At 39.6% G+C, this 15,032-nt stretch overlaps 1 protein-coding gene across 3 annotated transcripts in view; it reads right to left on the bottom strand.

The window, feature by feature from the left end:
• The window catches only part of fryl (furry homolog, like), a 462,166-nt gene that overhangs the window by 421,464 nt on the left and 25,670 nt on the right, over positions 1 to 15,032 (bottom strand). The gene's annotated exons all lie outside the window — the stretch shown is intronic.

Raw genomic sequence — 15,032 nt, 5'->3', positions numbered from 1 at the left:
TCTCAGCCATTTAGAATCATAGATTCTTCGAGATACACAGCACAGAAACTTATGTCCAACTCATCCATGCCGACCAGGTATCCTAATTAAATCTAGTCCCATTTGCCAGCATTTGGCCCATAGCACTCTAAACCCTTCCAAATCATACACCCATCCATATGCCTTGTCAATGTTGTAATTGTACCATTTCCTCTGGCAGCTTATTCCATACATGCACCATCCTCTGCGTGAAAATGGTGTCCCTTAGGTCCCTTTTAAATCTTTCCCTTCTCATCTTAAATCTATGCCTTCTGGTTTGGGACGCCCACACCCCAAGGGTGCCCCTCGTGATTTTATAAACCTCAATAAGGTCACTCCTCAGCCTCCAATGGTGGCTGAATACTGTGCTAGGGAAAATAGCACAGTCTATTCAGCTTCTCCCTACAATTCAAATCCTCCAACCCCGGCAACATCCTTGTAAATCCTTTCTGATCCCTCTCAAGTTTCACAACACCTTTCTAAAGTAGGGAGACCAGAATTGCACACTGTATTCCAAAAGTGGCCTAGCCAATGTCTTGTACAGTCACAACATGACTTCCCAAAGCATTGTACTCAATGCTCTGACCAATAAAGGCAAGTATATCAAACGCTGCCTTCACTATCCTATCTACCTGCGACCCCACTTTCATGGAACTATGAACCTAACCCCTAAGGTCCCTTTGTTCAGCAACACTCCCCAGGAGCTTACCATTAAGTGTATAAGTCCTGCTCCAATTTGCCAGTCTAAAATGCAGAAACTCACATTTATCAGTTAAACACCATCTGCCACTCCTCAATCCATTGGCCCATCTGATCAAGATCCCATTGTACTCTAAGGTAATCTTATTTGCTGTCCACAACACCTCCAACTTTGGTGTCCTCTGCAGACTTACTAACTATACCTCATAGATTCACATCCAAACCATTTATAAAAGTTACAAAAAGCACTGCTGGTCACAGGCCTCCAGTTTGAAAAGCAACCCACCTGTCTTCTATCTTCTAGCCAGTTGTGTATCCAAATAGCTAATTCTCCCAGTATTCCATGTGATCTAACATTGCTAATCAGTCTACCAAGAGGAACCTTGTCAAATGAATTACTGAAGTCCATATAGATCACATCCACCGCACTGCCCACATCAATCCTCTTTATTACTCATCTAAAAAACTCTCTTGATTGGAGATTCAAACATAGTGCTCAGTTTCTACACATACCAAGATAATAACAAAAGCACATTGGCGCATAGATCAGAAATCTCACATGAACATTCCCTCACGGACTTAAAAAGTGACATAATCAAATTTAAAAAAAAGATTAAGCTGTGTTCTCTAACAAATCACAGGTTCATACAGTTCAGAAGAGGCTATTCAGCCCATCAGGTCTGCACTGATAAAATTACTCTAAATCCACACAAATTTTGAACACTTAGCCTACAACCTTGAATGTTATGAAATTTCAAGTGCTCATCCAAATAAGTTTTAAATATTAAGAGATTCTCCACCTCAACTAATCACCCAGACAATGCATTCCAGATTCCCACCCTGTAGATTTAAATCTTTTTCTTCAAATCCTCTCTTGACCACCTACTTTCACTATAAAACTATGACCCATAAGTATGATCATTCAACTAGGGGGAATGGTTGCTCTTTGTTCATGCCCCTCAGCTTCTTAAAACACAGCCTTCTTTCAGCCTTCTCTTCTCCAAAGAAAATAACCTGAGCGCATCCAGGCTCTCTTCATAGCTAACCTGCTCCCACCCAGGCAACATCCAGGTGAATGTTCTCTGCACCCTCTTCAGTGCAATCGTATCTTTCCTATAGTGCAGTGACCAGAACTCCACACAGTACTCCTGTTGTGACCTAAATCAAGTCCTGTCCACCTCCAACATAACTTCCCTGCTCTTGTACGCTGTACCATGACTGATAAAGGCAAGTCTCCTAGCCTTATCTACCCCATTAATCTGCCCTATTACTTTCAGGGATCTGTGGACAAGCACCTCAAGATCCTTCTGTTTCTGAGGTCCCTAATGTCCTTATATTCATTCAGCAATCCCTTGACTCACTATTTCTTCCAAAGGTGCATCACCTCAAACTTATCAGGGTTAAATTCCATCTGTTACTATTCTGCGCATCTGACCAAGCTACCTATATTGTTCTGTAATTTAAGTTCTTCTTCTTCACTGTCAACTTCCTGTCATCTTAAAATTCGCTTATCATCTCCCCCATACTCTCACCTACATTGTTTATATACATCACAAACAATAAAAGGACTCAGCACTGGTATGCCACTGGCTATAGGCTGCCAATCACTACCCCCGGTCTCCTGTCATTAAGCCAATTTTGGAGCCAACTAGTAAAGTTACCAAAGATCCCATGTGCTTTAACCTTCTTTATGTGGGACTTTATCAAAGGTTTTACAGAAATCTATATAAACTACATCAACTGTGTTAACCTCATTTACACACCTGATCACCTCTTCAAACAATAATCAATAAAATTGGTCAGGTATGACCTCTCTCTGGAAATGCCATGCTGACTATCCCATAAAACCTTACCTCTCTAAGTGGATACTAATTCTCTCTAGAATTTTTTCCAATTGTTTCCTTACTGTTGGTGTGAGACTCACTAGTTCATAGTTCCCTGATGTATCTCTACCACCCTCGGTGAAAAGTGGAACCATACTAGCAGCCGCCAGTCCTCTGACACCTCCCCTGTGGGCAGAGTGAAATTAAATATTTTAGGTCACAGCTGCTGAACTCCCTCCCACATCTCTCACAGCAGCAGGATACAACTTATTCCAATCTAGAGATCTGTCTAATTTTAAAACCCCTAATACCTCTTCACTCTTAAACTGCTCAAGAACCTCACAGTACCCCCTTCCTGAATTCTATGCCTATATCCTCCTATTCCAAAAAGTGATACCAGCTGTGAAGTTCTGGTTTGACACCCTACCAACGTTTTAGGCTCCATGCACAGACTGCAGTTAATGAACAGTCATCTGTACCACCTGGACAGAAATAAAAAAAACCTGGAGAAGAGAGGTTGAAGAACAGAAAATCCTATCAAGAAAAAGAATCCTGTGGACTGGATCAGTGAACTGCTTTCACAGCTATCTTTTCTCCCTTCTCCCATTTGAGGGAACAGCACTTCTTTTTTCAGGGGGGGGGGGGGGGGGGGTGCGCCAGGGATAGGAAGCACTGTTTATAAACGGGTTAGACTTTTAACTCGTGAAGTTATGCATCATCATTATTTTTAGGCTCCATGTATTTTATTTGTAATAAATTCTTTGTTCTTATTAAGCACAGGAACTGCCTGTATTTTTCCCTATTAGCCTGGGTCTATCTGACAAATGCACTGGGAACCTTGCATCCCTTGAAAACATTTTTAATTTCTGTGATGACTCCATGATTTTTCAGCTTGCTATTCCCATGAGACATGATACCACCAAATAACCATTCTCTATTCCTGCTGTTACCTCCCAAATACTTCCCAAAATATTTGACACTATCTAGGACAATCCACATCAGTAGCAGTGTTGCATCAAAGATGCTTTTTTTTGAAGAAATGCTGAAAAATAAATACAAGCTGCCTACTTGGGTGAATATAAAAGACTCGATGGCACTATTTTGAGGAACAACAGGAAAGATATTCTGGAGTTCTGACCAATATCTATTCTTCAAGTACCTTTTCTCAAAGATCAGCAAGGCAGCCTGTGTGGAACCGCAGAAGATGGGGAGACACTAAACGAGTATTTGCATCAGTGTTTACTCTGAAGGACATGGAAGATACAGAATGTGGGGAAATAGGTGGCAACATCTTGAAAAATGCCCATATTAAAGAGGTGGTGGTGCTGGATGTCTTAAAATGTATAAAGGTGGATAAATCCGCAGGACCTGATCAGGTATACCCTCAATCTCTGTGGGAATCTAGAGAAGTGATTGCTGGGCCCCTTGCTGAGATTTGGATCATCGATAGTCACAGGCAAGGTGCCGGAAGACTATTGTTTAGAGGGAGTATATTAGCATGGATAAAGAATTGGTTAGCTAACATAAGACTGATGCAATTTTGATCTTAACCAACTGGCCAAGTGGGCTGGTGATTGGCAGATGGAGTTCAGTGCTGATAAATACAAGGTGTTTCAGTTTGGTAAGACAAACCAGAGCAGAACTTTTATACATAGGGCCCTGCAGTCTGTTGTCAAGCAAAGAGACCTAAGGATTCAGGCAAATAACTTCTTAAAAGTGGTGTCACAGGTAGACAAGGCAGTGAAGGCAGCATTTGGCAAGCTTGTCTTCACCAATCAGAACATTGAGTACAAGAATTGAAACATCACGTTACAGCTGTACAAGACATTGGTGAGGCCACATTTGGATTACTCAGTACAATTCTACTCATCCTGCTATAAGAAAGATGTTATTAAACTGGAAAGGGTGCAAAAAATATTTATAAGGACTGGAAGGTTTGAACTACAGAGAGAGGTTGGATGAGGTAGGAATGTAGGAGGCCAAAGGGTGACCTTACAGAGGTTTACAACATCATGAAAGGCACAGATAAGGTGGAACAGCTAAAATCTTTCCCCAGGGGCAGGGGAGTCAAAAACCGGAGGGCATAGGTGAGAGGGAAAAGATTTGAAAGGGATCTGAGGAGTAACTTTTTCCACACAGAGGGTGGTGCATATAAGTCAAGGATGAGATAGGCAGATTTTTAAACAGTAAGTGAATCAAGACTTCGATGGATCTGGCAAGAAAGTTGACGATTATCATGGTCTCATTGAAGGCAGAGTTGACTTGATGGGCTGAATACTCATACATCTAATGGTACTTCACAGGCTGTCAACTGCTTTGACCAAAAGTGGTGACAATCAGCATTACAGATGGAAACTTTTCATTTTTTCCCCTTTCCCCACTTTTTGCATCCATCAGCTCACAGTCCCTTTAAATCCCAAGACCTTTGGTTCTGCAAATCCTATGGTATTTTAGTATGCAATCCAATATCGACGTCCTCTCTCAGACCAATATCACCTGCAGTGAGGCACTAGTTACTGTCAAATCGGTTACATTGAGTCACATTGTCCACATTCCTGACATGAATCTGCAGACAAGCTCTCCACTCTCAACTCCATCACAATAAGCGATTATAAAGCGGGCAGAGAAAATCCTCTCAGGCTATCCTGAAAGCTTCTCTGAAAAAGTATATTAACTCCAGACTTGTGGAAATCTCTTACCCAAAATGGAGAGAAAATATCTGCAAAGTTGCCAAGTAACTCAAGCATCTCTAATAGGCCAAGCACAAAAAGCAGAAGAATGTGAAAACCTGAGTATCCTATCCACCTGCCTAAACAACACTACATGTCCCATTTATGGCAGTGTGTGTGGATCCAGAATTAAATGGTTCCGTCACCGCAGGACCAAAAACTACAAAGTAGAAGAAAGTCATCCTAAGTCATGAGGGACTACCAAAGAAGAAAAACTTAATCAAGTGCTTTTTTAAAAGGTCCATATGTACAACATCAGTGACACTTGTTAAAAGCTTGATATAGGTATCCACAGTTAAGATTTACAGAAGAAATCTGTATACCCAGTAATTAACTGACTGAACATTTTAAAACAATAACAAAGCAAACACCATTAACACAAGTTTATATTTATTTAGGCTATGAATTCAAGTCTAATTTTTATTTCCTCACCAACAATACATTACAACAAACTTGAAGATGCATTCACTTCTCTAGAGCTCAACCCAAATATGCCACAATCCTCCAGAATTTACTTTAATTCTGCAGTGTGTTTCAGTTTTCTCCCAGGTGCAACATTTATTGCATTAGCTTTTGGCTAGTCTAACCTACAATTTTATTTAAATGCATGTTACTGTACTCTCTGCAGCTCCTTGCCCTGGCTTTAGACTTAGGCAGACTACACTTGCCTACACTTTCTGTCCAGCTCTTTTCAAGCCAAGTATTTAAGCTGTCTGCTTTCTACCACAAAGTTCTGCAAGGGCCATGATAGAGTCCTTCTTCTAATTTTAAACTACGCAAATTATTCCAATTACTTTGCCACAAACTCCAAACTAAGCTTCAACATTACACCCACATTCTTCAAAGAACAATAAAGGCAATATTTTTTCTCTCACAATCAGGTCTGACTAACATTCACCTCTTTCGGGTCCCTCCACTCACCGAGTTGTACACAGGACCATTGCCATTGTATCTCTGTTCTCTCCGTTGCATACTTGATTCAGAGAGCAAGTATACAGATAAATTAAGGAAAACAAACTTTCTAGTCCAGATTATATAGGATCACTTAATTTGTCACAATACAATATATTTTGCAATGATTCAAACAAAATGCAAACAAATTTTTACCCCCAACACAACTGGAGAGAAAGAAAACTGCAGGTTACATGTTGCCGTCTAATTTACATTAACATTGAACTTGGTCAATAATTTTGAAAAGCCAATGAACAGAAATTGAAGTAAAGAGATTCTCCTACTGAATGACAGTGATGCTTGCAGTAAAATTGAGTATATTGCAGTCTCACTGCTCAATTTGAAATAAATTACTAGCATCACAGTACCAGAAAAAAAACACAAACTTTTGGAAAGGCTAATGTTTATTACTAGATGCTTTGGTGAAGACATTAAGTGACAAAGACAAATCAACTGTTAAATGCAATCACATATTTTGAAATTTATAAATTGTTTTAATTTACTTTAATAAAACTCTTACATTGGAAAACTTCAGCAACTAAAGAGAAAAATTTGTTTTTTTTGAGAAAACCTTGTGCAAATTGTGGCGTAAAATAGGAGAATAGTGACAGCTAGTGGACATAGCTTAGACTCACATAGAGACAAGAGTGATTTGGCCTCCCATATTCTATCCTCCAAGACCTATAGTCATCCAATATTTTGCCCCTCACCTTCTTAATCATGGTAAATCATTTTCATTCCATCATTCCAGGGCTTAATGACCTATGTTGGCTCTCAGTTAAACAACATCTCAATTTTTAAAAATTATTATTTTCAAATGTTTCTGTAGCCAGCTTGCCTATCTTGACACCCTCCTTCAAGCTCTATCACAGTTGAAATATCTGCAATAATTTCATTCTGGCCTCTGGTCATCCCAGATTTTAATTCATAGTAAACAAAATAAAATGTATTCAAGTTTTGTGTCTTTATTGAATTACTCGGGACTCCACAGTTCCCTGTTGCTTCCTCCATGGCAATAAATCAGCTAATCAGTATCGTTCTCTCCTACAACATAGGCTGAGATAGTTTGACATTTGGCACTCGTGTTTGTCCCATTGAATGCAAAAGAAAAACTTAAGAGTTGCATTTCTTTACAGCAATATTCAGATTACAATTGCTCGATTGTCAATGGCCTTGAGCTACCCGGACCACAGCTATAGAATACACTCCAATAGTCCATGCCCTTTCTGCACTCCTGATCTTCTCTTTGACCATGCTTTTAACCATTTCCCTAACATTTCTCTTGTTGCTAAACGTCAAATGTACTAGATAACACTCTCATGACAACTGTATTACATTAACAATGTTGTAGAGATACAAGTCATTAAATGACATAAAATCAGAAGTTGGAAAGTGCAAAGCTCCTATTCTGTCCCGGGAATGAAGGAAGGAAAAATACCTATTTTTTGTACTGTTAATGAATTTGCCAGTGTAAACAATCTAAAAAAGCAGAAATGACCTGAAACTTTTCACTTTATTTTCAAGCCAATGAAATAACAATCCCAGTTTGCATATAAATATATTCTTACAAGGATCATCTGTCTAAACAGTTCATGACTTTCATAAGAATAGTTCTTTTCAGTTATTGCTCCTTCAAATAATGCTTTGATCATTAAATCTGATTTTTAAAAAAAAAATCACCACTAAAAGTGAAAACTCTTTGAAATCCATACAGGAGGAGTGTACAAACATTTCTATCATCAAGCTCTGACATATAATGGAAATTTCTATCAATGACACAGATACACAATGTTGAGAAATCGTTCAAACTCTACATGCTTAAAATCTCTCAGTTGTGATTTGAAGCGATCTCAAAATTTTGAGTTGAAAATATCCTCAACTTCTCTTAAAGGGGCAGGATTCTGAGATAGGCTGATGTCCTGAACTTAAAATTTCAATTCAGGAAAAGCTTTGGAGTGAAGGGTGAGAGGGTGTCTCAGGGGACAGGTGATATAAATGTTGATGGGGGCTTAAAGAACAGTGGGTTCTGGAACTCAAAGACTTTAAGGAAGCTATACTTGAAGGATTTTATCAATTGGCTGAAAGAGCAGTACATAATGACTAGGAATGCCAGATGACAAGGTCATACATTTCACAAAAGGAACAACAGTCTGGAACTCCTTTGTGTTCAACTGATAGTGGTCTTTAAAGTTTGAGAGAGCAGGCAAGACCAATGTTTCCACTTATATCAAAGACCGAAACTAGAGGCAATCAATAAAGGATAGTCACCATGAAATCAAAACAGGGAATTCAGAAGAAACTTGCTATCACATGAACAAATTTTTGTGGCAAATGAAATACAAGAAATTAGAGCAGGAGAAGGGCAAACAGCCCTTCAAAAGCACTTTGCCATTCAAAGTGACATTTTTTTTGTCAGTAATACAGTTTTTTAACAATCAATATCTTTTAGAATAGAGTGTTTGGTCTCTTGGTTCTGAAACATGGTTTGTGCTGTTGGTGCTAAATTGTGTGTGGGAGAGTGAACTTGACTTTGAAATTATGGAGCTGCTTAATTGCAGGTTGACGACACTTGCTTGATGCAGTTTCCTCTATTTTAAAAATCTGAATAGAATAAGCATCAGTATGATAGCGAGCTCCCATATCACGGTACCATTGAGTAACAGTGAGAATGTGTATAAGGTATAAGCAGGCAGGGAAAACGTTAGTTTCTGAGTTTCGTGAAACAAGACATTCAGCTGATTGAGAGTCCGATCAGATAAGAACTTCCAGTTAACAATGGGGTGCTGGAGGCAAAGGTAATAGGTTAACATGGTTAAAAATCAATCATTACGTAGAGCCATTTAACAATATTGAAAGCATTCAGTAGGCAAGGTCAGCTAACAGGGGGAAAAAGTTTCCATTGTAGGAGTCCAGTTAACAAGGTTAAGAACACCCATTGTATAACAATAAAAGAGTTTGGCCTCTGCTATCAATACTCGTTGATTGTAATGGTCACCCACAATAGCATCAGCCGTGGTCAGGTCTGCATACTCCCTGTTCATATTATGGGTTCTACTGGGGCAGTGTAAATGTAACCAGATGCCAATATTCTTGACTTCTGATGATAATTTCTCATAAACCAGTCCACAATAGACAATTTCACCAACAGACCTCTTCAGCTTGTTCATCAGTCAAATCAAATACAAGAATCTAGGTTTGATTTTGTGCATCAACTCCACTTAGCCCTCAACATCCTGAGCAAACAAACATGAATCTCAGTCTCAAGTATATTCAAAAATGGTGCACTTAAAATCTCTGGAATAGAGAATTACAATGACTCAACCTTTGAGTAAAGATATTTCTAATCTCAGTCCGAAGTGATCAATCCCTTATTATAAAATCACTTGTTTTGATTCCCCTGACAGCAGAATCAACATCTCAGTATCTACCCTGTCAAATCCATTCATAATCTTGGTAATTTCAATGGGAGCACCTCTCTTTCTTCTAAATTCCTGGGAATACAAATCTAATTTACTCAGCCTCCCATAAGAGAATCTTCTCTTCCCAGGGGCCAACCAAGTGAACATCTACTGCACTGCTTCCAATGAAAATATGCTCTTCCCCAAATAGAGAGATCAAAATTGCACAGAATATTCCAGGTCCTGTCTCACCAAAAGTCTCATTCAACTGTAAGACAAATGCCTTGCTCTTGTACTCCAAGCATCTTTCAATATCGGCTAATATGCCATTGTTCTCTTAATTGCCTACTTAATTACAGTCAGGCTAACCACCCTATAGTTTCCTGTCTTTTGCCTTCCTCCCTTCTTAAATATAAGTGTTACATTAGCCATTTTCCAGTCCTTTGGGACTCTCCCTAACTCCAGTAATTCCTGAAAGATCTTCACCAATGCCCCTATAATCTCCTCAGCTATTTCCTTCACAACTCTGGGGTGTAGTCCATCTGGTCCAAGTGAGTTATTCACCTTCAGACTTTTCAGCTTCCCCAGGATCATCACCTTATTGATGGTCACTTCATTCAACTCTGCCCCCAGACTCTCACAGAGTTCTGTTCTGCCACCATGAAAACTGATGCAAAGTATCTATTCAGTTCCTCTGCCATTTCTTTGTTCCCCTTTACTACTTGTCCAGCCTCATCTTACACCAGTCTAATGTACATTCTTGCTTCTCTCTTACTTTGTAGATATCGAAAAAGTCTTTTTTCATATTATGAGCAAGGTTAAACTCATATTTCATCTTCTCTTTCCTTATCTGTTAGTTCTTAAAAAGCTTCCTAGCTCTAGCTTCCCATTAATTTTCACCACATTATATGCTTTTCCTTTTGCTTTTATGTTAACCTTGTGGGCGGCACGGTGGCACAGTGGTTAGCATTGCTGCCTCACAGCGCCTGAGACCCGGGTTCAATTCCCGACTCAGGTGACTGACTGTGTGGAGTTTGCACGTTCTCCCCGTGTCTGCGTGGGTTTCCTCCAGGTGCTCCGGTTTCCTCCCACAGTCCAAATGTGTGTGGGTCAGGTAAATTGGCCATGCTAAATTTCCCGTAGTGTGAGGTAAGGGGTAAGTGTAGGGGTATGGGTGGGTTGCGCTTCGGCGGGTCAGTGTGGACTTGTTGGGCCGAAGGGCCTGTTTCCACACTGTAAGTAACCTAATCTAATCTAATCTTCCTGGTCAGCTCTGGTTGCCTTAATATGTTTCTTCTTCCTTGGGATGACTTTCTGCTGTGCCTAATAACCCCCAGAAACTCCTGCCAGTGCTGCTTCACTGTCTTCCCTGCCCAGCTCCACTTCCAATCAACTCTGGCCAGTTCCTGCCTCATGTCTTTGTAATTATCTTTACTCAATAGCAATATCATTACATCTGATTTAATCTTCTCCCTCTCAAACTGCATTCTTAAATGTTATGGTTACTGCCCTTAGGGACTCCTTCAAGTCTGCCTCAATACCAAATCCAGAATTGCTTCTTAAGTGGCTCTACCACAAGCTGTACAAAACTAGCCATCTCTTGGACATTTCATGAATTCCTTTTCTTGAGATTCACTCCCAAGCTGATATTCTCAGTCCACCTGCATTTTGAAGTCATCTGTGATTACTGTAATAGCAAAAACACTACCTCCAGATTTTTTTCATATTCTGACTACTGGGAGGCCTGTACCCAACTTCCATCACATGTAGTTTCTCAACCCTACCCATACAGATTCAGTGCCTTCTGACTCTATATCACTTCTTGCTATCAACTTAATTTCATTTTTTTTACTAACAAGGCAACCCTGTTCCCTCTGCCTATCTGCTTGTCTTTTCAATGGATATTTCGTTCACAGCCTTGATGCCATTGCAGCCATCTGTGAAACCCACAACATAAGAAGCAAGAGGGTAACTACAGAAAGGGTTGGTCCACTAAAGTATAAGGAATAAGGTTGTGTGTCAAACCTGAGAAAATGGGCGAGATTCTCAATGATTACTTTGTGCCAGTGTGCACTGAGGAGATAAATGTGATGAATGCTGAGATTAGAGATAGAAGTTTGTTTACTCTGGATCATGTTGACAAAAGGAGGGAAGATGTGTTGCGTAGGCTAAAGGATATTAAGGTGGACAAATCCCCAGGACCGGATGGGATCTATCCCAGGTTGCTGAGGGAGGCGAGAGAGGAAATAGCTAGGGCCCTGACAGATATCTTTGTAGCATCTTTAAACACAGGTGGTGAAGTGCCGGAGGACTGGAGGGTTGGTCATGTTGTCTCCCTGTACAAGAAGGGTAGTGGAGATATTTCAGGTAACTACAGACCAATGAGCCTGGTGTCAGTGGTGGGAAGGTTGGTGGAAAAGGTATCGAGGGATAATATCTATTTATATTTGCAAATGAATGGGCTTATTTGTGAAAGGCAACATGGTTTCGTGTGGAGGAGATCGTGCCTTACCAGAGTTCTTTGAGGAAATGACCAAGTTGATAGATGAAGGAAGGGCTGTAGATGTTATTTACATTGACTTTAGTAAGGCATTTGATAAGGCTCCCCATGCAGAACATGAAGTCACATGGTGTGCAGGGTGTTCTAGCTAGGTGGATAAAGAACTGGTTGAGCAACAGGAGACAGAGAGCAGTCGTTGAAGGGAGTTTCTCGAAATGGAGAAAGGTGACCAGTGGTCAGTATTGGGACCACTGTTGTTTGTGATATACATAATATACATATACATAAATGATCTGGAAGAGGGCATTGTTGGTCTGATCAGTAAGTTTGCAGGTGACACAAAGATTGGTGGAGTATCAGAAAGCATAGGGCACTGTCGGAGAATACATTTAAACTGGAGAGTTGAGCAGAGAAGTGACAGATAGAGTTCAACCCAGGCAAATATGAGGTGATGCATTTTAGGAGGTCTAATTCTAGAGCAAACTATATTGTCAACAGATTGGGAAAAGCTGATGAGCAGAAAGATCTGGGAATGGAGATCCACTGTACCTTGAAAGTGGCTGCACAGGAGGATAGAGTAGTCAAGGTGGCATATGGTATGGCTTACCTTCATTGGACGGGGTATTGAGTATAAGAGCTGGCAGCTCATGTTAAAATTGTACAAGACTTTGGTTCAGCTGCATTTAGAATAGTATGTTCAGTTCTGGTCACCACATTACCAAAAGGATGGAAAGGGTGCAGAGAAGGTTTACGAGGAAGCTGCTAGCTATGAAGAGAGGTTGAGTAGGTTAGGACTGTTTTCATTAGAAGAAAAAAAGGAGATTGAGGGGGGAATCTGACTGAGGTTTACAAAATCATGAAGGGTATAGACAGGGTGGATAGCGATAAGCTTTTTCCCAGGGTGAGGGATTCAATAACAAGAGATCACATGTTCAAGGTGATGGGTGAAAAGTTTAAGGGGGATACACGTGGAAAATACTTTACACAGAGGGTGGCGTGTGCCTGGAATGCATTGCCAGCAGAGGTAGTAGAGGCAGGCACAATAGATTCATTTAAGGTGCATCTGGACAGATGCATGAGTAGGTGGGGAGCAGAGGGATACAGATCCTTAGGAATTGGGTGACAGATTTAGACAGTGGATTTGGATCGGCTCAGGCTTGGAGGGCTGAAGGGCCTATTCCTGTGATATAAATTTCCTTTGTTCTAACATCCTATCTGCTTTACAAACTCATTTACCTTGTATTCATTCATGCATTCTGATCCTTTCTACACTGTCACATGACTTATCCCCCCATTCCCTCCCTTCAGACTTTTAAGGGACATTCATGAAAACACGGAATAGCATCAACTTTTTTTTTTGAAAAGCATACTATCGTGCAAAAATGGCTGGTAGGTCAAAAGATGGCATAAAATTTTTAAAAAGACAAAAAAAGGCTAAAAAAGGTGAATAAAAATTAGATTACGAGAAAGTATATATTTTTATATTTCTGGTAAGCGAAGAGGTTTTAATGAATGTTTTAAGACATGTTAAAGTGAGTATTGTTCCTATAGAAAAATTATGAAAAATAAGGAGATTACAGATGAACTCGTCATTATATAGGAAACTGGTAGCATCCCAGAAATAATTAAAAATCAGGAGGTGAAAGGGAGGGAAGGTAGAATTCAAGAAAATTACAACACCTCAGATCCAAAATTATTTTCATCCTAAGACCTTCAAAAGAAGTGGCTCGTGACATCATTGATATGTTGACTTTAATTCTCTCAAATTGCCTAATTTCGGGTATTTTCCCCCCAATTGGAAAATAATGAATGTCAAAAAGGGAAGAAAAGGGAAATTCTTTCAGAAAGAAGTTGTGAGCAACTATTATGAAAGACTTTACAGCGATGCTTTGAACGTTTCTACATGCAATCAGGCAGAAAGGGGAATCATATTTTACCAAATCTGTTGAAGTTCCCGTGGAAATAAATGTTGTGAATGGAAGTAACCAAATCAATATAATGTACTTAGATTTCCAGACGACACAAAGATTATTGCTGAAAGTAAAAAGCTCAAATTGTAGGGGGTAACATACTGGCATGGATAAAAGATTAGCTAGCTAACTCGAAACAATGTATAAATGGCTCTTTTTCTCGTTGGCAAGATACAGTGAGTGGTTTGCCACACGGATCAGTGCTAAGGCCTCATTTTATTTTACAATTTGAATGTAACAGTATGGTTGGTAAATTTACTGTTGACTCTAAGATAGATAACAAAGATAGTTGTGAAGACATATAAAGAAGCTACAAAAATATATAGCTTCAGTGAGCAGGTAAAAGATCTGGCAAATAGAGGAAAATTTAAGAAAAATGTGAAATTGTCCATTTTGGCAGGAAGAATGAAAAAATACATTATCCAAATGGTGAAAAACTACAGAGCTCCAAGATGTAGAGGGATCAGGATGTCCTATGCAATGAATTGCAAGAAGTCAGTATCCAGGTACAGCAATTAAGAGAGCTAATAGAATGTTATTCATATAGAGCATTGTTAAGACCATATCTGGACTACCATCTACAAGGCTGGTCTTGTTATTTAAGGATATCATTGTTTCAACAGTTCAGAAAATGTTTACCAGACCAATCACAGAAATAAGTGGAATATTTTGAGGAAAGGTTCAGTAGACTAGGCTTAGGGGTTGTCCATTTAAGGCAATGAGGTGATTTGTTTTCACTCAGACTCCTCTGAACTCTTCCTCAAAAGGCATTGGAAGAGGAATCTTTGAATTTTTTTTAATGACAGAGATGTCATGAGGCAAGAAGTTAAAATGTTATCAGCAAAGTATAATGTGGAGTTGCAGTAACAATCTGATAAGCCACGACTTTTTAAATGACGTAGCAGGCTCAAGAAACTAAATGGTCAACTACTATCCCCAGACCT

The sequence above is a fragment of the Hemiscyllium ocellatum genome, chromosome 1 (genome assembly GCF_020745735.1).
Source record: "Hemiscyllium ocellatum isolate sHemOce1 chromosome 1, sHemOce1.pat.X.cur, whole genome shotgun sequence".
Taxonomy (NCBI): domain Eukaryota; kingdom Metazoa; phylum Chordata; class Chondrichthyes; order Orectolobiformes; family Hemiscylliidae; genus Hemiscyllium; species Hemiscyllium ocellatum.
This window is presented reverse-complemented; position numbering and strand designations above follow the sequence as displayed.